Raw genomic sequence first — 21,348 nt, forward strand, 5'->3', positions numbered from 1 at the left:
ATAATGAGGAGCCTGTCAATGAGCCAGCGATAAATGAGAGTTTCCCCGGTTTACCCACTCGACCAGCGACCACCAGCTGCGAAGGTCATTATTCGCCACCCACAATTGCGAGGCGAGCAATTTTTCCACTTGAATACAAGAACCATTTCAAAAGATTCAACGGGGCTGATCGGGTTTTACCGTCTGCATTTTTGGAACGGTTTGAAACTACCTCAGAGGAGCTGTCCTTAGGGAATAATGAAAAGATCCTGGTTTTGCGAGGCTTGATGGAAGATCGGGCGAAAAATTGGTTTCAAACGAATGAAGGGCATTTCACATCTTATGAAGCTTTCCGGGAGATGTTCCTAGGGCACTTTCAGCGGCCGATCCAAGTAGAACGCATGTTAATGTTACTGCGCAATGAACGTTACAGCCGAAACGCGGGCGTTACGTACGCGCAATATTTCTGGAAAAAATATAATGAATTCAAGGCACTGCAGCCTCAAATGACGGCTCCAGAAATAATCGCGGCGCTGATATATCATTTTCCTCAAGATGTTCGGCGTCACCTTAATGGCAGTTGTGTGTTCGACCCCGAATCGATGTCGCTGACGCTGGAGAACCTGTACCAGTGCTCAGAAGAAGAAGAACGAAACAGGGCTGAGCGCTGGAATAAGCGTCCCAGAGGAGAAGATGATCGTCACGGCCGGAACCGACCCCAGCGAGTTCAGATGGTTCAGCGAGGACAGCATCACGATCCACGCGCCAATGATCAGAACTTTCATCCCTTACCACCTTCGCCACAAAAAGAACAGCGGCAGTACCAGAGAGGCAGACGTGGAGGAGGAAATATGCGTCGACCGCCGCGCGGCACAGTACAGGATAACCGCGACGGTACTTTGCGACGAAGTCACATACGTGATGGGTACTACCGACCCCACAGTCGATCAAGAAGCCCGCAGTCGGACCGAGGGTCTGAAGAGCGACCTTCGTGGATGAATGAACCACGAAGGGATGGAAATCAGGTGCAAACAAGAAGTGACTCTCCAACACCTGGCGTCTCCGGACTTCAGCGTTCGGGAGACCGCTCTTAGAGATTTCAAGTTTATGTTAATGGACTAGTTATATTTTTATATTTTTACTCTTGTGTCATTATTGATTTTTATATGGATATATTCCAATGTATTATCTTTTTACGTCCTTTAAGGATTGTTTTATTGTGTATTTGCTCATAAAAGCATTTTTCAAGTATAGATTCGACTCATATACAGGGTGTTTTCAAAAAAGTGTTCATATACAGGGTGTTCTTAAAAAAATATGTAACCTTAAAAAATCTCCCCAGCCGAGAGCGATTTTTAAAGCCTACAATTTTTTTTGAAGTTAGGGGGGGCGAGATGTGACAATTACTTTTGTCACCAGTCTTTTTGTAGTTTATGTGAGTGTATTTTAGAATTTCGTAAATACTCTTAACAACTTTCTGTAGCCAGTTGTGCTTTTTGGCTTTTCTTGGATTTTCGGTTCTAGACGGCGAGGGTAGGAAAACAATAGCGACTTGTGGAATTTTTGACACTAAGGGTGACTTTTACTTGTTCAACCAATGGAACAACGTTCTAGTTGCTGACCGAGGGGGAGTTCTTTCGCAACACGTGTGAGGGCTGCTCTGTTTTTTTCTTCACCCCCAAACCTCCCAAGTGGACAACGAGCCTGGAAGAAAGACCACCGTCCAGCATTTTTTCTAAGCTAACGAACTGCGAGGCGGTTGATTTTTGAAGTTTCAAGTTTTCCTTAAATACCCCTGGACTCCAGAGGACTGAAACAGTTTAGCGCCATAACCAGATCGAACACCATCTCCGCGTCACTTTGCGCGAGTTACGGAACTTTGCTTTGTTTTAACCTTTCGACCGCGTCGTGTTAATTGTCGTGAGTGTGTGATCACAGTGACAGTGCCAGGAATTGAGGCCGTGTTAATTACGTGTTTCACGTGCTCCATGTGTGTTTTTTCCCCTTTTTGTAAGGAGGGAAATTGAATAACCATGGGCGGTTGAAAGCTACGAGAGGGACGGGACCTTCGGGTTTCCGATTACTGCTGCCATGAAGCCAAGAGAAGAAGCCACGACGCCTTGCTTAAGTATACGACGCCTTAAGTCAAGAGACCAGCACCACGACGCTTGCATAACGATGTCTGAGATGAAAGCCACGCCGCAGCGACAACTCGCATTGCCAACCCAGATGAGAGACGAAAGTACCACAACGGTGAGACGGATGTTACGCCGAGAAAAGAAGAAGAGATAGAGAAAAGAGAGGGATGAAACGACGTCCGCCCTTAGACGACCCGACGCCCTGCGTATCCCCGAACGGCCATTGGAAGCCACGATCGGATGCAACACCCCGAGCAGACAGATGGAAGCGAGGTGCTTTTCCGCCCATCTTCGTCGCCGCGATGGAAAAAGGGAAGAAAAATGAATGTTACGTCTAAGTCGAAGAGACAGTTTTCGCCCGCCAGGAGGACAGACTGGCATAGCCACGAGTATCGTCGGGACGCCGCAACGAGGACCACGCCGCCATTGAGTCGGTATAGTATCCTCCAGTTATTTCTTTATGTGTGAGAGTGAACATTTGTCCACCTACGTCGTCACTGGTTCGTCTTAACACAAAGCGAGATGAAATCGAACAATGTTGCCTGCAATTATTAATTATTTTGGCCAATCAAATCGAAAGTACTATAAATCTTCAAAAATTAAGAACCTATTTCGCTCACCCTTCGAAGTTCTATAAATGTAAAAGACCTACTATTTGTTATTGTTTTCCTATTCTCGCGCCGAGTATTTATATAATTAATTATTTGACTTTTACCGTGCTCTTTGATATATATAGGTATTAGAAAAACTAGGTACTAAATAGTATAGCTGAGTTAATCATTTTGAATATATCCTAGTTTATATTACTGTCGTTTGTATTACCAGCACTCGTGTACTTGTAATCAAGTTTATTTCATCTTGTCACTCATTTAGTCTATGCTTATTATTTTTGCATAGTAGTGCCTCAACAAGTGTAATGTCAATTATTATTCACTTTTGGTAACTATGACGCCTAGCTAATCGCGTCTCATACGTGACAGAGCGCTAGCCGCGCTTATTTACATTGAAAGCAAGCCTAAGGGGCTAATAGAAATCTCAAATATTCGAAGGTACACGGGAAATAAACCAAAGAGGTGGTTAGATATTTTATCATGTAATGCTATATTGTCTCCATTGACCAGAAGATTTATAGTTTTCTATTATTACAACAATTATTATTATTATTGCTATAAATGAATAACAGCACCACTTTATGCACGACGTGGCTTACCGCCGGAGGTGTAAATAACCGACCCGGTGACATGAACCTGGAACTAAACCGTTAGCTGGTGGTAGGAATCGTGTTTCCTTAACCGGAGACGCGAACCAAGGACCGACGACCGTCCAATCGGGCGGCCGCGGAACCCTGAACCTACGGACTAGCGGTAGAGTTGTTTGGCACCTCGAACTGGGGACTTCGGTCTTCCGGACGAGTGGTCAAACCCGTTACAAACATACATATATGTACTGCGAGTTGTGATAATCATTTCGCAACGGAGGTCGGCTACTAAAGGCCTTTTCTATTGTTACGCCGGCCAATCTTAATGCTGGCAAGGTTAGCGGGGAGCGGGCAAGCGACCAATCCAGCATACTAAGAAACGCAGCCGCCAGTAGAACGAGGCAGAAGCGGCTAGGGACAGCATAAGCACCTTGGGAAGCACCTGCTAACAGCACGAAACTTGGACTGTCTAACCTATCAACGTATGCATATAATAGCTTAAATAAACAAAATATAACTTGCCAAACCTATTTACATGCTTCATTCTGCTATTATATGCATCCGTGGATAGGTTAGGCAGGCCAGGTTTGGTGCTGTTAGCATGTACAGCTCACCGCTCACGAGATCCCCAAACGAGGGTCACGGGGAGCGGGTGTGAAGAAAAGGATCGGTCCATTTGCAGATTTTAGGGGTAGCAGAAAGCCTTTCATTGCGGCTTTTCGAAGTGCGTGGGAGTTGATTTGCGTCAATCACGCAAAGCGTGTGTCCGCAGCAACAGTTTGCTGCTTTTCTTTCATTGGCCAGAATACTTTTGTATTGCTTATCCTGTGCATTATTTAGACTGTATTTCAAAGAATTTTAAAATAATATACGGCAACGACTTTAGGGTTACCAGATGACAAACTTTAGAAAAGAAGGCATTTTTAGATTGCAAAATGTTGTTAACTTTAGACGAAGAGACACGTTTTGTGCTTACTGGTGTTTTGCTGGGTTTATAGATCACAAAATAATTTTACACCGTTTCCGTATAACAAATAATAGGCCTCATTGTAGGCAAATGTCTGAATATTCTAATATTTATTCACTATGCTCCTAATATTATACGGTTGTGAAGCTTGGTCTATTACTTTAAAAGAATAACATAAATTGACATTCTGCCTCGGAGTTTTTTTCTTCCAGGCCTAAAGTCAGGAAACCGTTTTTGTAAGACGTCACTAAAAACACATTTGCATTTTGGCATGGTTCAGATCGCTGATCTACAGAACTTCACTTCTCCACTGCCATGTAACAACTAAGAGTACGGCAGTTAAAAAATACAGTTTATTTCTGAAATCTGTCATGAAACTCAAATCAAAGTAAGCCGCGGCGAATTGCATATTCTTACCTATTGTCAGAAACTGCTGCTCACCAAGAGTCGCGGTAGATGTTTGGAATCAAAACCTCACGCGGTGACAACAGAAGAGACGCAAAGGTCCAACAATTTTTCTTTGTTGCAAGAAAAGTTTATTTTCTTTGCGCTTGCAACTGAGAGTGTTGTATTTCTTTACTTTGAAATTGAAAACGGAAACAATATTAACAATTGTTTACAAATAACATTTTCTTACTAATCTTGAAGTTAAGCAGCTGTCTATACCCAAAAAATAGGATATTTCCAATTTTTTCTAAAAACCCGCCCGAAGCATATTTAGTACCCGAAAAACAGGATTTGTCCGGGTAAAAGAGAACTTCTGGTAACCCTAAATGACTTGCGTCGCTGCACGGTTACAGCGAGCCCACATGTGTTTTTCACTCAGGGTGCACACCCCCGCTGCTACGTCACTTCACTTCCGTCAGGGATTTTCTCCTGAGCGGTCAGCTGTACAGTACTACTTCTCAAGGTGCTATAGTGGAACCACGAGCAAAACAACCTGCGCAGACCCGCGAGTCCTGTGCACCGTACCCCCGCGAGTAGGGGAGGGGGAGAGTTGACCATGCTTCCTTATGGCCCGAGGTGGAGGGAAGAAGGGAAAGTTGCGCGGGGACTTCTCGTCCCAAGGTTTTTTTCCTTGTGGTCGATCTATAATGCTGTCCCTAGCCGCTCGTCAACGAGGTGCACATAGTACTTATTCCCACCGCGTCGTGTCTCTCGGCGCCACTGCTGTTATCTGGTTGGTCTGCGGGGTAATCCCCGCTCCCCACTTCCCTTGGCAGAACTAGGACCGGCCGCCGTAAAAGTGGAAAGCAGGTGTTTTCCTTTGAGGAACCGATTTTTGTATACAATGAACCATTGCGTCTGTTGACCTAGGCGACTCCACCCCATAATATGTATTTTTGATGTCCAGTGACACTTACCTGTAAAAATCTGTTTCACACTAGTTTCAAATATTCTGGTTCGAACATCCCAAGGAAGGCAAGGAAGCGCTGTGCCCCTTTGTATTTTTCTAATGCTCTGAATAAGTATTTGTAAGTGAGTTCTCGATTTATGCTCCTGAAAATAAATTAATCCAACATGCCAGAAGATTATTCTTTGGGGAGGGTAAACCAAAGCCCCCGGCAAGTAGGACCACATCTTGCAGGGCGAATACCCACTTGTCCCGAAGGGACAAGCCCAAAGGAAGACTCGAACCCAGAAATTTCGGTTGCGATATCTGTGGTCAAGTACTCAGCGCGTTCGTTCAGTTCATAGTGGCAATGCAGTTAAAACCGTTTGAGTAGCAAAAGAATGACGCGACTTTCATTGTCTTATCGATTTGACAAATGTCTTATTGCAGCATGAAAAACGATTCAACTCCAGAATATGACGTATCTAGCTGATAAGTTGCACTTTCCAGTAGTAAAATTCCCTATCACGTATACAATGACGTATTCCTGTCTTTATTGCCAAACTCTCACGTAATTGTTCCGCTTCGAAAAGGTATGCATTGTTACAGGTATGATGATAATCTCTTGAACAAATTAGAACCTGAACCACTTTCTTCTAGAAGAAACAAAAATTAACACAAATGTGTTGCAAAAATCTTAGAAGATTAGGTATTACTCTGTCCCCAAGTTCTTATCCAAATATCTATGCGAGTTAAACCATGTAGTTTGGATTGAGTTTGGTTTGAGTTGCTGTTTTAAGTCCACTTTATGCACAGTAATGCTAATCGGGACTGGACCTACAGTTTAAAATGGTATCGAACCCGAGACCCCTTGATTACAAAGCAATGACGCCACCATTGCGCCACAGGGGAGGCCCACCATGTAGTATAAGGACCACCTGTGTTTCGATAACAACCTGTAAATATTACAATAAAAATAGTTTTCTAAACTCTAATCTCAACCATTATAATGAGTTCAGCCGTTTCCAATTGTATTTTAATGTGTTCAAAATGTATACTTCAATGTACTTGTTATGTACTTTGTATTGTTCTTGAACTTTTCTTATGTATTACTTTATTGTCAAACATGTATTACGAATTTTGAAACATGTACACATTCTTCTTTGAACTGATGTATCAAGGTCTTTAGTTGTTCTTCAGCAGTGATTTAGTGATTTGCTATATTTTACTTCGCTTCTTGTGCCACTTTTGGCTGATTTGCGAAGATAAGGATGAGTGATGATATGATGAAATTGATGAATGGACACTAATAAACATCCATGCCCAGGCCATGATTCGAACCCCGGACCCTTAGCGTCGTAGCGCGATGTGCTAGCCACTCCGCCACGGGGACCGACATGTTCTTCAGCAGGATAAGACAAGTGTAAATAAATAATTATATAAATTATAGCCTACTGTGAATTTGTTTTTTGCTGCCTAATATTCCTTAACGTATTGAAGAGTTATAGATTTTGTATTTTTGCGAGCACAGTACTGGAAATAGACAATGTGAATATTGGTTGCATACCGTCAAAAGAATATTCTAGATATTGTTAATAGTTTCGTGGCTACGTAAGTCTATTGAACTGTTGATAATATATCTACACAACAACGTAATCAAACCATTCGAAGATTCACGTGAACGCTCTAGAAGGAATTCTAAGCATATGTAATTTTTCAGATTTGGAATATAATAGCGGTTTTTCCAAAGGAGAGAAACATTCGAAAACAGCTGCCTTGGTAAAGTGCTCCCACGCCATGAAGGCGTATAAGGGGAGTGGGAGTAACGCCCCACACTTTCTTGATCCGGTCGTGAGTGGGAGTGATGTGATCAGCATCACGCCCCTGACCGCCTTTACACCCCAGGGTTTCCCCCAGGTATCCATGTTATTCGACGCTGGGTGGGCGCCGGGGCCGCTTCTAACGTTAGAAAAGTTCCCGGATTTGAACCGGCCGGGGATCGAACCCGGGACCTTCAGCATGGTAGTCAGACGCTTAACCGCCTGCGTTGCCGCGACGTACAGGTATTTATGTATGCCCATAAATATATTTTTTAGAATGTGTCATTAAAATTATGTACATTAATTACCAGTAACTGCGTAGTAGCCTTTAATAATTTAAAAACTGTCTTATTTCCCTTTCTTTGCGGACATTGGTTATCAGTAGAGTGCGGAATTTGCATATTTGCATATTTTATTCCGGTCCTCTAATTAATATGCAACCGGGTTCTAAAGTTGTTTCAGAGCATTCCGAACCGAAGTAGGGGGGTTTTAAAGTGCATATAAATGCATATTACGTGAAAAAATCATTAAATTGATAGTTTTTTTTTTTAATATATTTGTTTACTTGGTTATGTTTCGTCTGTGGAGTGTTTCTGAGAGTAAAATTTTCAAGCACAGGTGTTCGAAAACCCCTTATGCGCTGCAGAGCAGACGGTCCCCCCTCCCTCGCGCATACCTGGCAATGACACAGAGAACACGTGCATCCCCTCCCCCGGCCTATATAAGGCAACGGAGATTTTTGCTCGTAAACAGTCTGTACTCCGTTGAATTAGTGTAGTTCGCATTGTGTGAAGATGCCGAAGGAAAAATCATCGAAGATTGTTTTACTGAAACAGTGGATTATAGGAGAGTGAAAGATGTGCTACAAGGTGAATTAACAGAACTATTACAAGATCTCACGCCAGAGGACATAGCTGCATTGAAATATTGTACAGTGACAAGTTGTAGTGTGGAGCGCACCTCTTCTTCATACAAGGATAGACTAACTGATAAACGGAAAAATTTCACTATAATCAATTTAGAGAGATATGTTGTAGTGCACTGCAATTTACATAAATTCAAAACTACTTAACGATTTTCGTTATATTGTGTTTAACAACTGGAAATAGTAAATTCAATTTAATACAAGATTTTGCAACCTTACTTGACATGGAAGCTGTTGTTACTTCGTCTTTACCTTCAATGGTCACTATGTGTGCGTAGTACTTTAAAAAATAAATGTATTTCGAGGAATTTTTTTGTGCCTATATTTTTCCTTTAGTGCATAATTTGCATATTTGAGTGCATATTTCACTTGTTTTTAGTGCATAGATGCATGCATATTTTCAACTTTTTTAGTGCATATTGATCCGCACTCTAGTTATCAGACAAAAATTGACGGTATTATAATAGAAGTAATTTCTCCAGTGTCCTCCTCCGTAGCCGGGTTAAGGCGTTCACTCGTCTTGAGATCGTTCGCTGCGGGACGGCGTAGGTTCGAATCCGGCTCTGGTCGGAATTTATTCGGCCTACGTATAGGGCCGGTGGCAACCCACCATCGTGAGGAAATTGGGAAGCTCCGAGTGAGTGAGCGTAACCCGGTCGAGACGACCTACTGTAACGGCTGGGGATACGTCGGGCTGACCCCCCGTTTATTCCAATACTGGTTGAAGATCTCCACGCTTAGAGGTGACGAAGGAAAGTGTGGGAGGGAGACCGGCAGTCGGTAGGTAAGCCAAGGCCCTTCATGGGCTGTCGCGCTAAGGATTATTATTATTATTATTAATTTCTCCAGTCAATTTTTTGCGGTGTAGTCAATGTTATGACTCATTACTAACTGATTTTTTTTTCATTCATTTTCGGAAAACTTGATCCAAGAATGCCATTATAACCCTCATCATCCCCAAACTTGATGTACAAGTAATTTTATTCAAACAATAGATATTGTAACTGGCCGGTGACATCACAATTAATTGCTATGTTGAGACGCAAGCAGAGGTTGGCCAACATCGAATTAAAATTTACTTGCCCAAGTACACACGATGCACAGTTTTCTCATAAACACGTTCTGGTGTATGAAGATTCAATCTGCATAGGGCACATGTACATCGTTCAAATACACCTGCGTGTGGCCTCCCCGATTATGTTCCGTCTCAATTAGCTTTTCTAAGCATAAGATGGACTATAAAAAGTGAACTGAGCGTGCGTGGCAGTCTAGACCGTCAATTTTCGGTTGCCATGGAAACAATTGAGTGATAAGATGAAATTGATGAAGGGCATTCACAAAGAAAGACTCGAACCTAGAAACTTCGATGGCGAAATTGAAAGTCGACAACTTGATGCGCTCAGATAGGAAGCCAGCAACGATCTCTCTCTCTCTCTCTCTCTCTCTCTCTCTCCTTCGAGAGAGAGAAAAAAGAAAGAAGGAAAGAGAGAAAGAAGGAAGAGAGAGAGAAAAGAAAGAAGGAAAGAGAGAAAGAAGAAAGAGAGAGAGAGAGAAAAGAAAGAAGGAAAGAAAGAAATACTCTCTCTCTCTCTTTTTCCCTCTCCGAGAGAGAGATAGAGAGAGAGGGAGAGAGAGAGGGAGGGAGAGAGAGAGAGATTTCTTTCTTTCCTTCTTTCTGAGAGAGAGAGATAGAAAAAGATTTCCCTTTCTCTCTCTCTCTCTCTCTTCTTTCTCTCTATCTCTCTCTCTCTCTCTCTCTCTCTCTCATTTCTTTCTTTAATTACTATAGCAGTGGCGGCGATTTGGATGCCGCCGGGTGAAGTTGCCCACCCCTTCACTTTTTGCTACTTTCTGCCCTTGCACTATGGGCTCTTAATGCTTAGCCCTCGTATACAAAGATAAAGTAAACTGCACCTGCACCCTCCCCTTCAGTTCTGGCACCCAATCGCCGCTCCTGACTACTAACATTGTGGGTGAAGTTCAAGACCTGATTCGAACGTCACTTTACTTCAGAGAAAGTTCCGAAAAATCAGTATCCCTCTGACAACCATATCAAGTCCACGTGGAGTAAATGAGATGTTACAAATTCAGGTTATCTTTGCTAGATTGGGTTATTGTCTTGCGCTGTAGAGATCTTGAGAGTGTACCGTCTCAGTGAATAAATGGATGTCTAAACACTGCAGGTAACAGTGACAACAGCCCTTCTAAAAAAAAACATGCGCCGGCTCGAAACCAGATACGCGGTCGGCTTCCTCTCGAGCTATGTCAAACATACTGAACTGACGTTCGAATCAGGACTTATACCATACCATTTCAGGTGATCCGTGCTGTATGTTTTACAAGTAATTTACATTTAAAAACGTGATAAGGTTATGTGGTATTCAGGCTAGTTTGACATTTTTTGAAGACGACAAGCGAGAAATTGCAATTACAGAAGAAACAAAGCAAGCGGTATGATGTATACACGTGGATAAGGAATGAAACCTCAACGTGGTTGTGAAAACGATAATAAACTATAGCCACAATGAAAGAAACTTCATATTGCACAGGAGCTTAAAAACACAAAATGCGCTGCTATAATTATCCGTGTCAGAATAGCGTACGTCGCTTGGAAGGCTTATATGTCAAAAGTCAAACCGCAGCTCACGGAAAAGGTTAGGCGACGATTGGCGGAAAAGAAGGCTGCACGACTTAAAGACAACGTACGTGTGAGAGAAACTACTTCTCTTTCGCAGAAATTGTCGGAGAAATCGTGAAAAGATCTTATTTAATGTCATTCTCGCGCCTATTCATCCCGTCCCAGTTGAATGGATCCCCACAATATCCTTCGCGCTTAATCTGTGGTTCCCTTTCGCACTTAACCGATTTCTGAATTTTGTTCCGAGCTTAATCTATTTTCCAATCATTCCTTTCGCGCTTATCACGGATTTCCCTCTCACGCTTAATCCATTAAAAAATCCTTAGTGCTTATTCCGAATTTGCTTAATCCATTCCAAAAAAATCCTTAGTGCTTATTCCGAATTTGCTTAATCCATTCCAAAAATATCCTGTGCTTTTTCAGAAATTCCCTCTCACGCATAATCCATTCCAAAAAATCCTTCGGGCTTATTCCGAATTTCCCTCTCACGCTTAATCCATTCCAAAAAAAAAATCCTTCGCGCATATTCCGAATTTCCCTCTCGCGCCTATTCGATTTCAAAAAAATGCTTCGCGTTTATTCCAAATTTCCCTCTCACGCTTATACCATTCCAAAAAAATTATTCGCGCTTATTCCGAATTCCCCTCTCGCGCTTAATCCATTCCAAAAAAAATCCTTCGCGCTTATTCTATTCCAAAAAAAATGCTTCGCGTTTATTCCGAATTTCCCTCTCACGCTTATCCCATTACAAAAAAATTATTCGCGCTTATTCCGAATTTTCCTCTCGCGCTTAATCCATTCCAAAAAATCTTTCGCGCTTATTCCGAATTTCCTTCTCGCGCTTATTCCATTCCAAAAAATTCCTTCGCGCTTATTTCGAATTTACCTCTCGCGCTTAATGCATTATTGATATTACGTCCGCGATTAAGTTATTTCGCGCTTAATTCAGTCTAGAAATCTATTCCATCCTTAATCCATTTCGCGGTAATTCCATTCACGCTTAATCCGAATTTCTCCATTGCGCTTAATCAATTTCGCAATAGGTTTTTAGCTTAATCCGAAATTCCCATTCGAGGTTAATCCATCGCTGAATTTGGTTGCGCGCTTAATACATTCTGCGATTATTCCATTCGCTCTTATTCTTAGTAGTTGGTTAGCGCGCAGAATTTGTAGTAAAAATTGCAGGACTGTCGTAGGTTCAATCCCCACCAAAGCAAGAAGAAATTGTTTGCCTGAAGACAAGACAAGTGTTCTATCGTAATTTTAGGTTAGAATAGATAAATAATTTGTAACCCCCTTTTAAAATTATTGCTTTTAAATGTCAGTTAAATAACAATAGTACTAATATAGCTACTAATTTGTGCTGGACCATAGTTTGAACATGTCAGTCATCAATAAAAGTCAAAGCACCTCACAACATGTACTACGTAGATAACTTTATTTACATACTATTGTGTATTATAACTGAGAAATTTTTGTAGTGTGTAATGGAGTGTTGGTTTTAATTAGGAATGTGCAAAAGCACACCACTTCTATGGCTGAGTGTAATTTGTTATCTTCATAATACCTGCTCTTTTAAACCCAGTTAACTTCAATTAGTTTTGTTTCTGTAAAGGGGCTTTTGTTATCATATTAGGAGAAAGGTGCAAATAGCCTCAGAGCAACTGAAGCACCCATTATAATTTTTAATAACCATCCAACCTAATCCGTTACCGAATTCTGCTTCTGCTATTAATGCAAGGAGGGAATATACGATTGAGAAGGGAGTGTGGAATAGAGATAGAGAGAGAATAGTGGGGGAGAGAGAGAGGGGGGGAGACTATGAGTGGAAATATAAAGATATAGCCTAAATAAGAAAAAGGAAGGAAGAACCTTAGTGAACAAAAAAACAAAGAGAAACATATGAGTATAAAAAAAATGCATTGGGGCCTCCCAGATGGCGCACAGTGGTAGCTTCGTCGCCTTGTAATCAAGGGGTTCCGGGTTCGATACCCGGTGGAGGCACATAGTGGTTCGCCACTTAAAACTGTAGGTCCAGTCCCGATTAGCCTTACTGTACATAAAGTGTACTTAAAACTCCAAATCAATCAAAAAGAGACACACATGGGCGTAACTTGGGGTCGAACTTTGCAGGGCCATAATCGACAAGCTTTCCATCCCATAGAAATAGTGTCCAGTAACTACAGTGCGTCCATTTCGATCTGCAGCCGAGAGATCGGGAGAAACGTGGCGGGCGGCGCTGACGGAGATGCCGACATTTGAGGCCTGTAATGCCCGCTTATTTTTGTGGACATCTTGCAAAACGAGCACTAACCTGTGTTATAACACGCAAAAGTTCTTCTGTAATTCTTCCAAGTTCCACCCTTATATACACAAATAAATACGCTTTAGAAATGATGTTAAGAGCCACAGATAATACTCTGTAAAACATTTTAATCATAGTTTTGACCAGTAACGTCCTGCTTAAGTTTATATCCTTGAAAGAGTTTTGTGTCGATGGAGATCGTTTGGAGGTTTCGAATGTGCAACACTGTATCAAGATTACGCTGCAGACGAACCGTTAAAAGCTAATGGTGTTCGTGAGCTTCCTTGCAATCCGAAATCTCCTAGCTCAAGTTTTTTGTTCCTTCGCGACTACAGAGCTGTGAATATAGTGGCAGGCAGATGTAAACCAAGAGCGTGTTAATTTCGTACTGTGCGTAAGAGTGTTATTCTTGGTTACTTGCCGTTACTTGTTTGTGTTATTGCAGTGTGTATGTGTGTTGTGTCAGTCAGACGATTGGAATGCCAGCCGCAAGGTTCACGTTAGAAGAAAGAATTTTTATGTATGACACTTACGTGAAAACAGACTCGTGTCGAGACGTGTGTAGGCAATTTGTACAGAAATTCCCAGGCGTTTCACCTCCACATAGAGATACGGTTAGACGTCTTGTCCTTAAATTACGAGAAACTGGATCGTTAAATTTTAAAACACCTAAGCAAAAACGACGGATTCTAACCGAAGCAAAACTCGATGAAATTGGTGCAGCGTTAGAACGTTCTCCAAACAAACCTCTACGCCGTGTTTCACAGGAGATGGGCGTGTCAAAATCATCAGCACATACAGCCACTAAGCTACTAAAATTAAAACCGTACAGAGTTTCTATAGTGCAAGAATTACGGCCCCCTAACAACGTAAGTAGAGTAAATTTCTGTAATTGGGTTTTGCAGAATATTGTAGATGGTATTGTTGATCCACAGTTAATATTTTTTTCGGATGAGGCATGGTTTCACTTGCGTGGTCATGTTTGTTCACAGAACAATAGATACTGGAGCACTGAAAATCCCCGAATAATACACGAAGTTCCATTACACGATGCAAAAATTGGTGTGTGGTGTGCTGTAAGTGCCAAAAGAATAATAGGGCCTATATTTTTTGAAGACACAATAAATTCAGAGAGGTACCGCACACAAATACTCGCGCCGTTTTTTCAGTTGTTATCAGATAATGAGAGACAATATGGGTATTTTCAACAAGATTCGGCCACAGCCCATACCGACGCTGATTCTTTGGGCGCTATAAGGGAGGTGTTTGATGACAGAATAATTTCAAGAGGTTTATGGCCTTCACGTTCGCCAGATCTTACCGTATGTGACTATTATTTGTGGGGAACCTTGAAAAATAGAGTCTACCGAAATAACCCTCATAGCATCGACGAACTAAAAGACAATATAAGGGCAGAACTAGGAAGAATTACGGAAGAAGAACTTTTGCGTGTGAATCAAAATTTCATCAAACGATGCCAGGAATGTGTGAATGTAGGTGGACATCACTTTAAACAACTCTTATAACACAGGTTAGTGCTAGTTTTGCAATATTTATATAAATGTCTGCATATGTCCATAAAAATATGCGGGCATTACAGGCCGCAAATGTCGGCACCTCCGTCAGCGCCGCCCGCCACGCTTCTCCCGATCTCTCGGCTGCAGATCGAAATGGACGCACGGTATTTACGAAATCATAAAAATTACTCTTCATTATTTTACTCCTCAAGTCCCAGGGGGTTAACAAAAGTACCCATATTTTTTTAAATAATAAGTTAAATGCCTTGTTTATATTTTAACAAACCTGAATTATGGGGGGGGGGGGTCAAGTGTCCCCTTACCCAGTCAAGTTAAGCCTACATATGTGTATACGCACGCGCATAAACACACACAAACGAAATAGAGAAATCAAGAAAACCAGTTGCGCACACGCACACAGAGAGAGAGAGAGAAAGAGAGAGAAAGATAAAGAGAGTGGGAAAGAGAGAGAAAGAGAGAGAGAGAGAGAGAGCGGGGACGTAGAAATTGGTAAGGGCAAATATTATGTCCTTTGTTTAAGCATTATATTTGCATCAACACCGAATACCAGTCAGAACATTTCAAGATTCATAATTTTCAGAATTAAAAATATCATGATTATCTTAGTATTTGCTCATTTTCTATGCGAAGCGGGATTACTATCAATTTTGAAACTGAAAAATCTAAGGTCCTTTTTAACCCTATACCATTTTCACTAGACAATGTCGTTTCCTAGGAATCAGTGAATGCCCTTCTCTAACAAACCAAAAAACATAAAATATTATTTTTCACGCCTCTCATTTACGAGATGACAGAAGTCCATAAAGTTCAGCAAAGCAATAAAATACATTTTACGTTTAACGGACAACGCCTGGAAACAGCACGCTGACATATCACAATCATGACCCCCTAACCAGACCTTTCATTCACCAGCGCTTCCTTCTTTCAGTGCCGTCTGGTGCCTTTATGCATTGAATCAATTATTTTGTGAGTGATGGTGAACTCCAACGTTTTCCATGACCTTGCTACAATTATGCATTCAAATGTCGATTATTCTCATCGTGACATATTCATTCCAACAGTACGCCTTGCTTATAATTTTAAATATCGATGCCGATTTTGAGAAAATGGGAAAGGTTAGTGCAGAAAACATGGCTGTTAGAGTTTCATTTCCTGCTTTCAAAAAACATAAACAATGCTATTTTGACTCATAGTATTCCACCAACGGTGAGGTTACGTAATAGAACAAATTATGGCAGTTAAATCGTAGGGGCTAAACAATAGATCAGTCGCGCTGTAATCATTTAAAATATCTTACTTTCAGACGAAACAAACAGTTTATCTATGGATGGACACAGTAGTAGAAAACCAAAACTGACAATGCTCAATACTATTAAAAGTGTTCTTGTTTTAGTTTGGTTTAGCTTTCTGCATTGTCGTAAACAATCAAGTATGGTACTATGTAATTTACACATCGTGTCAACATTTCTTTTCAAGTTTCCAGAACTTAATCAGGAGAACAAAATCAATAGAACAGCTTAAACTGTAACCGATGAATATCGACTGTTTTGCATCATTTACAAATACTCTGTAGAGTGGGATGCATAAGTATTACCAACCAAATTGTCCACCTCAATGGGAGTTTCAAGAATTGAAGAATCGAAACACGGAACAAGCTGCTGGCAACCTCTGCAGCAAAATACATAAAAACTAATTGCTTAGAAAACGTGAGTGCAAGAGAAAAAATTAAAATGCTCATGGACAATTTACGGAGTAATTCTTGTGCAATCCACTGTACAGAGAATACAACACGTTACAAAGTCATGTGTACTTACTGTATCCGGCGTTTGATGCCACTTGCAAAACATTCATTTCCACTTCGTCAAGACACCGGCCTCATGCGTTAGGCTTAAAAATATGCCCTTGCACACACTGATAATACAGCTCACTGTACTATGTCGAACTTCAAAGTTGCACAAATGTCACTATTGTTAACACACTGTTTCCCCAATATACAAACGCCAATCGAAGCACGACCACGAAAACACATACCTCCCCACCGCACAACACACTACCTTTGCACCTGCTAATCCCACTGTTTTACTCTGCCAGTGTAAGCTGCCACGTTATCTTTATCGGCAGAACTCAGACACATAAACATGACGGAAGTGCGGCGTTGCCACATAACCGCTCATGCGGAAGTACTTACAACAGCTGATATACTATAAACTAAAGTAGGGCAGTGGATGAGGCAAAATATACTTTGTTTTGATGGTCATTGCAGCCAGGATTCTCGCTTTCACTTCTCTCTACCTTGTCTCTCGCCCAGGGGTGCCCATCCCCCCAAGGCCAATGGCGCAATCCCCCCAAATCATGTGGTAATCCACATGAAGTTTTTGATTACTATAGCGTGTCTACTGAAAGTAACGTTCTTTTAAGCTTTATTGAGCACTATACTTCATCTACCCGTCCTCCTTAAACAGAGTTTCTCATCCCCCAGCTAGATCCCTCAAAATATTTTGGGTGAATACGTAATAATTCATTTTATTTGAATACAATAGCCTGTTAAACTCTCCATATTTTTTAATGGTTCAAATTTTCGAAATAACGGAAAGCTGCAAATCTCAAGTGTCATAATTATATAAATATGTATTTAAACGGTGTTTGTAATAATAACTCACAATTTGGGTATTTATCACAAAGTCTTACATAAATTAAGATCGAAAATTACAGAACCCTAGCTAGAAATTCTTAAGGCCGGGACGAGAATATAATAAAGTGCCTCCTTCAAAGAACTCACCCCTCTCTGCCTGGGGTAATTAGATTTTTTTTTAGTAATCCATAGCAATAATTACATGGATTTAATCTTAAGTGCAAATTTCACTTGCTAAAGCAAATTTACCCTGCAACAATAAGTTAGGAAAGGGGATTTTGACACTATTTATTTTCCTATTTTATCGAGTAATGTGCAAGGTGTTACTATGAAGTACACAGTTGGTACTACAACTATTGCACCATAGCCTACAGGGAATCAACAATACAATAATATTGCTAATAGAACCATATCATCAAAATGACTCACCTGCTTTAAATGAAGCAGCATGCCGACCCTAAACATTATATTTTAAGAAATGATATTATTAAAAAATTACGAGAATATTGTTTATGTCTTGTAATGCAGCTACAGTATAATTCTTCACATTCGTCTGATGAAAAAGCCAGACACGCATTTCTGTAATACAACATTGCGAGCGAAGCGAGGAAGAAAATTTTTATATTCATTTCTTTGCAGGCTTGCAAGAATATTAATTTAATGGGACGTCAATACTTTCATAGGATACCTCGATATTTACTCTTTTCCAGCTTATCTGTTCCCATGTTCGGCGCCGAAACGTGCGCATACAGTATCGCTAAATATAGTTCCCAAATATAATGTTCGAACCCTAAAGAAATCCCTTGACAATCTTAGATTTTACACTTTATTAAGAGCTCCATATCTCCTCCTAAAATTCAATCCTCCAATCAAAATTTTGGACTTACTGTTGATATTAAAGAGTACCTAGATATTACCCCCCTTAAAGAAAAAATCCGTCCCCAAACCACATTCTCTGCTACAATCTCAGACGTAATATTAATACACAAGAGTTGGATATCTCACCCAAATTTAATGTTCAGTCCCCCTAACTAAAATTCGCAGGATAATCTAAGATTTAACACTGATATTCAATGGTCGGATATTGCCCCCTCCCCCAACGTTTAATTCTCAATCCCCTACTAGAATCCACGTGTCGATTTAAGACCCAGTGCGTAAGAGTTGGATATCCACCCTTCCTTAATAATAATGCTACCCGTTACAGTTTCCTTCGCAGTCTAGAATTTGCTATTTATGTAACAGCAATGGATAGTTAATAACGTAATTCAACTTGTGCCAAATGCTGTACTGTTTCACATCAAATTTCCATCACAAAAAATCGTCCCCCCCAAAAAAAAAAGTTGCTTGGACATAACGTGAGTCCACAAACCCACCTGTGGGCATCGCTACCTCTAAATACTTCATTTTCTTCATCTAATGGATTAAATAAGCTGTACCTAAGGTGTAAACGTCTTTACATTTATTTTGGAAAAATATATAAATGTTGAATTTTATATTACATTAAAGAAAAAAATGCCCCCCCAAAAATGTCTATGACGCAGTGTGCGCCATAATCCCCCCCTGTGGGCACCCCTGCTCTCGCATATTTTTCTATTCTTCCTTTTTCCCTTCCCACCAACATGGGTAGCGAAGTGTTTATCACGCTACGGCGCCAAGGGTTCCGGGTTCGAATCTCGATCTAGGTATGGATGTTCTTTGTGAGTTTCCTTTCATCACATCATCACTCATCCTCAACTAGCCAAAAATGGCAGAATAGCGAAGTGAATTAAATAAATAAATCCTCCTTTTCTAAGTTTTCTTTCACCCACTCTCCTTGTTCTATTTTCTGATCTGCCGATCTCCTACTGTCTTTCTTCCTCTGTTTCTGAACATCTTTCGTTATTTCTTTACCTCTTCTGTCTATCGTTCTCTTCTCTCTCAGTTTCTGCCTGTGAATTATCCTACTTTCCTCTGTACCATGGTTTTATCTCTGCTCAGCTAGATTCTGAAAATGTCACAAGGTTTTTTGAAAAAAATAAGTATTTTTACTATTAATATGTAATGCCATAATGCCATAATTGGAAAGTTAATTTCGAAAAAACAAGGCACAGTGATCCAGAATACCAAACAATTCGGCAAAAATAGAAATTTTTACTTTTCGGCAAGGAGATAAAAAATGACCACTTCTCTAAACAACTAAATGGGGCATTAAACTGTCAGAAAAAAAATATTTCTAAATCTATTATTTGTTCTTGTTTTCGGGCCTCGAAATGGCGGTTCGTGAAAATGAAATTTTTGGACTTTATTTTGTACATATTTTTAAGACTTGTTGTAGCAATATTCTTTTCGTCGGACAATAACATTGTGCTAGGTAGACTAATAACTTCCCAGTAATAAACAGGAAAATAACACATATTTGAATTAAAGTAAAATAAGCATTTTTTTTACTTTAAAATACAAAAGTTATCTTGAGGTATCATTATCATACATAGCTTTCGCCACTATTTCCCGCGACGACTTCTACAGCTAAGAATACTTTAAAGTACTGTGAAAACGGAACGGGAGAAAAGTTTTGCTACTTTTGTCAAAATTAGCTTATTTGTGTATGTGTGCTCCGCTGTTAATGGAGCCAGCTGACAACCCTGAATCAAACGTGGTCACGTGCGCGCGCTGGGGAATGGGAGATTTTGCTATCAGCTAATGCTTAATACATAAGGTAGTAGTGCAGTGCAACAGTGATTTATTCAAACGCCCCCAACAACCCCCAAAACATTCACCTAAACTTTGTGCCATAGGCTCACGCTATGTAGAAGCAAATATTACCCAGAAGCAAAATTAGTGCATAAGTTCAAATTACAATTACATTATAGCATTTGATTAAGAATACCTTTATTGGCTAAAGTGATTCTATTAATTTTGAACATCTTTATTGTATTTCACGATTGATAAAAATGAGAAAAATAGAACATGTTAAAATATCAAGCCGAAATACAGGAGCGCACGTGTGCGTGAAATTTACGCGGGCGATGTTTCTAGGGCCCTGCGAGAGGAACTAACAAAGCCTCACAGCTGATTGAAGGTCATGGTATTCTGAAGGGTTCACTTGAAAGGTACTGAGAAAGTTAGCCCCAGCACTCATTGGTAAATATGAAAAAATATTTCAAAATCGCTTGGGTATTTTTTTACCATTCACGTGTCCTTCGGGTTAATGGTGATGGTGCGTCATAGAAATGCACAAAACATTCTTCATGAAAAATTTGATGAAGATAGAAATGATCAAATTAAGAATTTGTTTCATTCGTGTTAGATTCTATAAATATTGCCAATACCGGTGAAGATTATGTTAAAGACGCTAGCGTTGATGTATCCCGGTTCTGCAGCAAAGTATTTTAAGGATATGAAAACTGTTGACGAATAGAAGATAAATTTCTTAAAAATAATTTCAGTTGACTTTAAAAAAATGTGGTGTTTGTAGTTGCTTTTTCTTCTACTCTATGCACTCGCAAAAGCAGATTATCAGTTTTGAAGATAGTAGCGACAGAAATTAAAAGCGATTAGCTGAAGACCTTCACCGGGAAAATACGTCTAACAACCTCGCATTCACCACGAAAGTACAATTAAAGGAGAATGATTGGATTGATTAGGTGTTATAAGTCCACTTTATGCACAGTACGGCTAATCGGGACTGGACCTACAGTTTAAAATGGGATCCAAACCACTATGAGCCTCCACCACCGGGAATCGAACCCGAGACCCCTTGGTTACAAGGCGACGACGCTGCCACTTTTTTTTTTTTTTAGATAAAGGAAATACCCCCTACACGGAGGTATCCCCCACCATTCACTCTTTTTCTCACTTTTACACTTTTCAATTCTTACATTTTTCATTGTTTCTTA

The 21,348-nt window shown here is 40.5% G+C and overlaps 1 protein-coding gene across 15 annotated transcripts in view; it reads right to left on the minus strand.

Moving 5' to 3' along the window:
* Rab3-GEF (Rab3 GDP-GTP exchange factor) overlaps positions 1-16,860 on the minus strand; it is a 335,149-nt gene extending 318,289 nt beyond the window's left edge. For 13 of the 15 annotated variants that reach the window (XM_083134034.1, XM_083134032.1, XM_083134044.1 and 10 more), the window contains exon 1: positions 16,656-16,860. The gene's annotated coding sequence lies outside the window, so the exon portion shown is untranslated. The remainder of the gene's footprint in view (positions 1-16,655) is intronic. The other 2 variants (XM_083134043.1, XM_083134042.1) reach the window with 1 other exon arrangement.
* Between the last annotated feature and the right edge of the window lie 4,488 nt (positions 16,861-21,348).

The sequence above is a fragment of the Lepisma saccharinum genome, chromosome 13 (genome assembly GCF_977018435.1).
Source record: "Lepisma saccharinum chromosome 13, izLepSacc3.1, whole genome shotgun sequence".
In the NCBI taxonomy this organism is placed as follows: Eukaryota; Metazoa; Arthropoda; class Insecta; order Zygentoma; family Lepismatidae; genus Lepisma; species Lepisma saccharinum.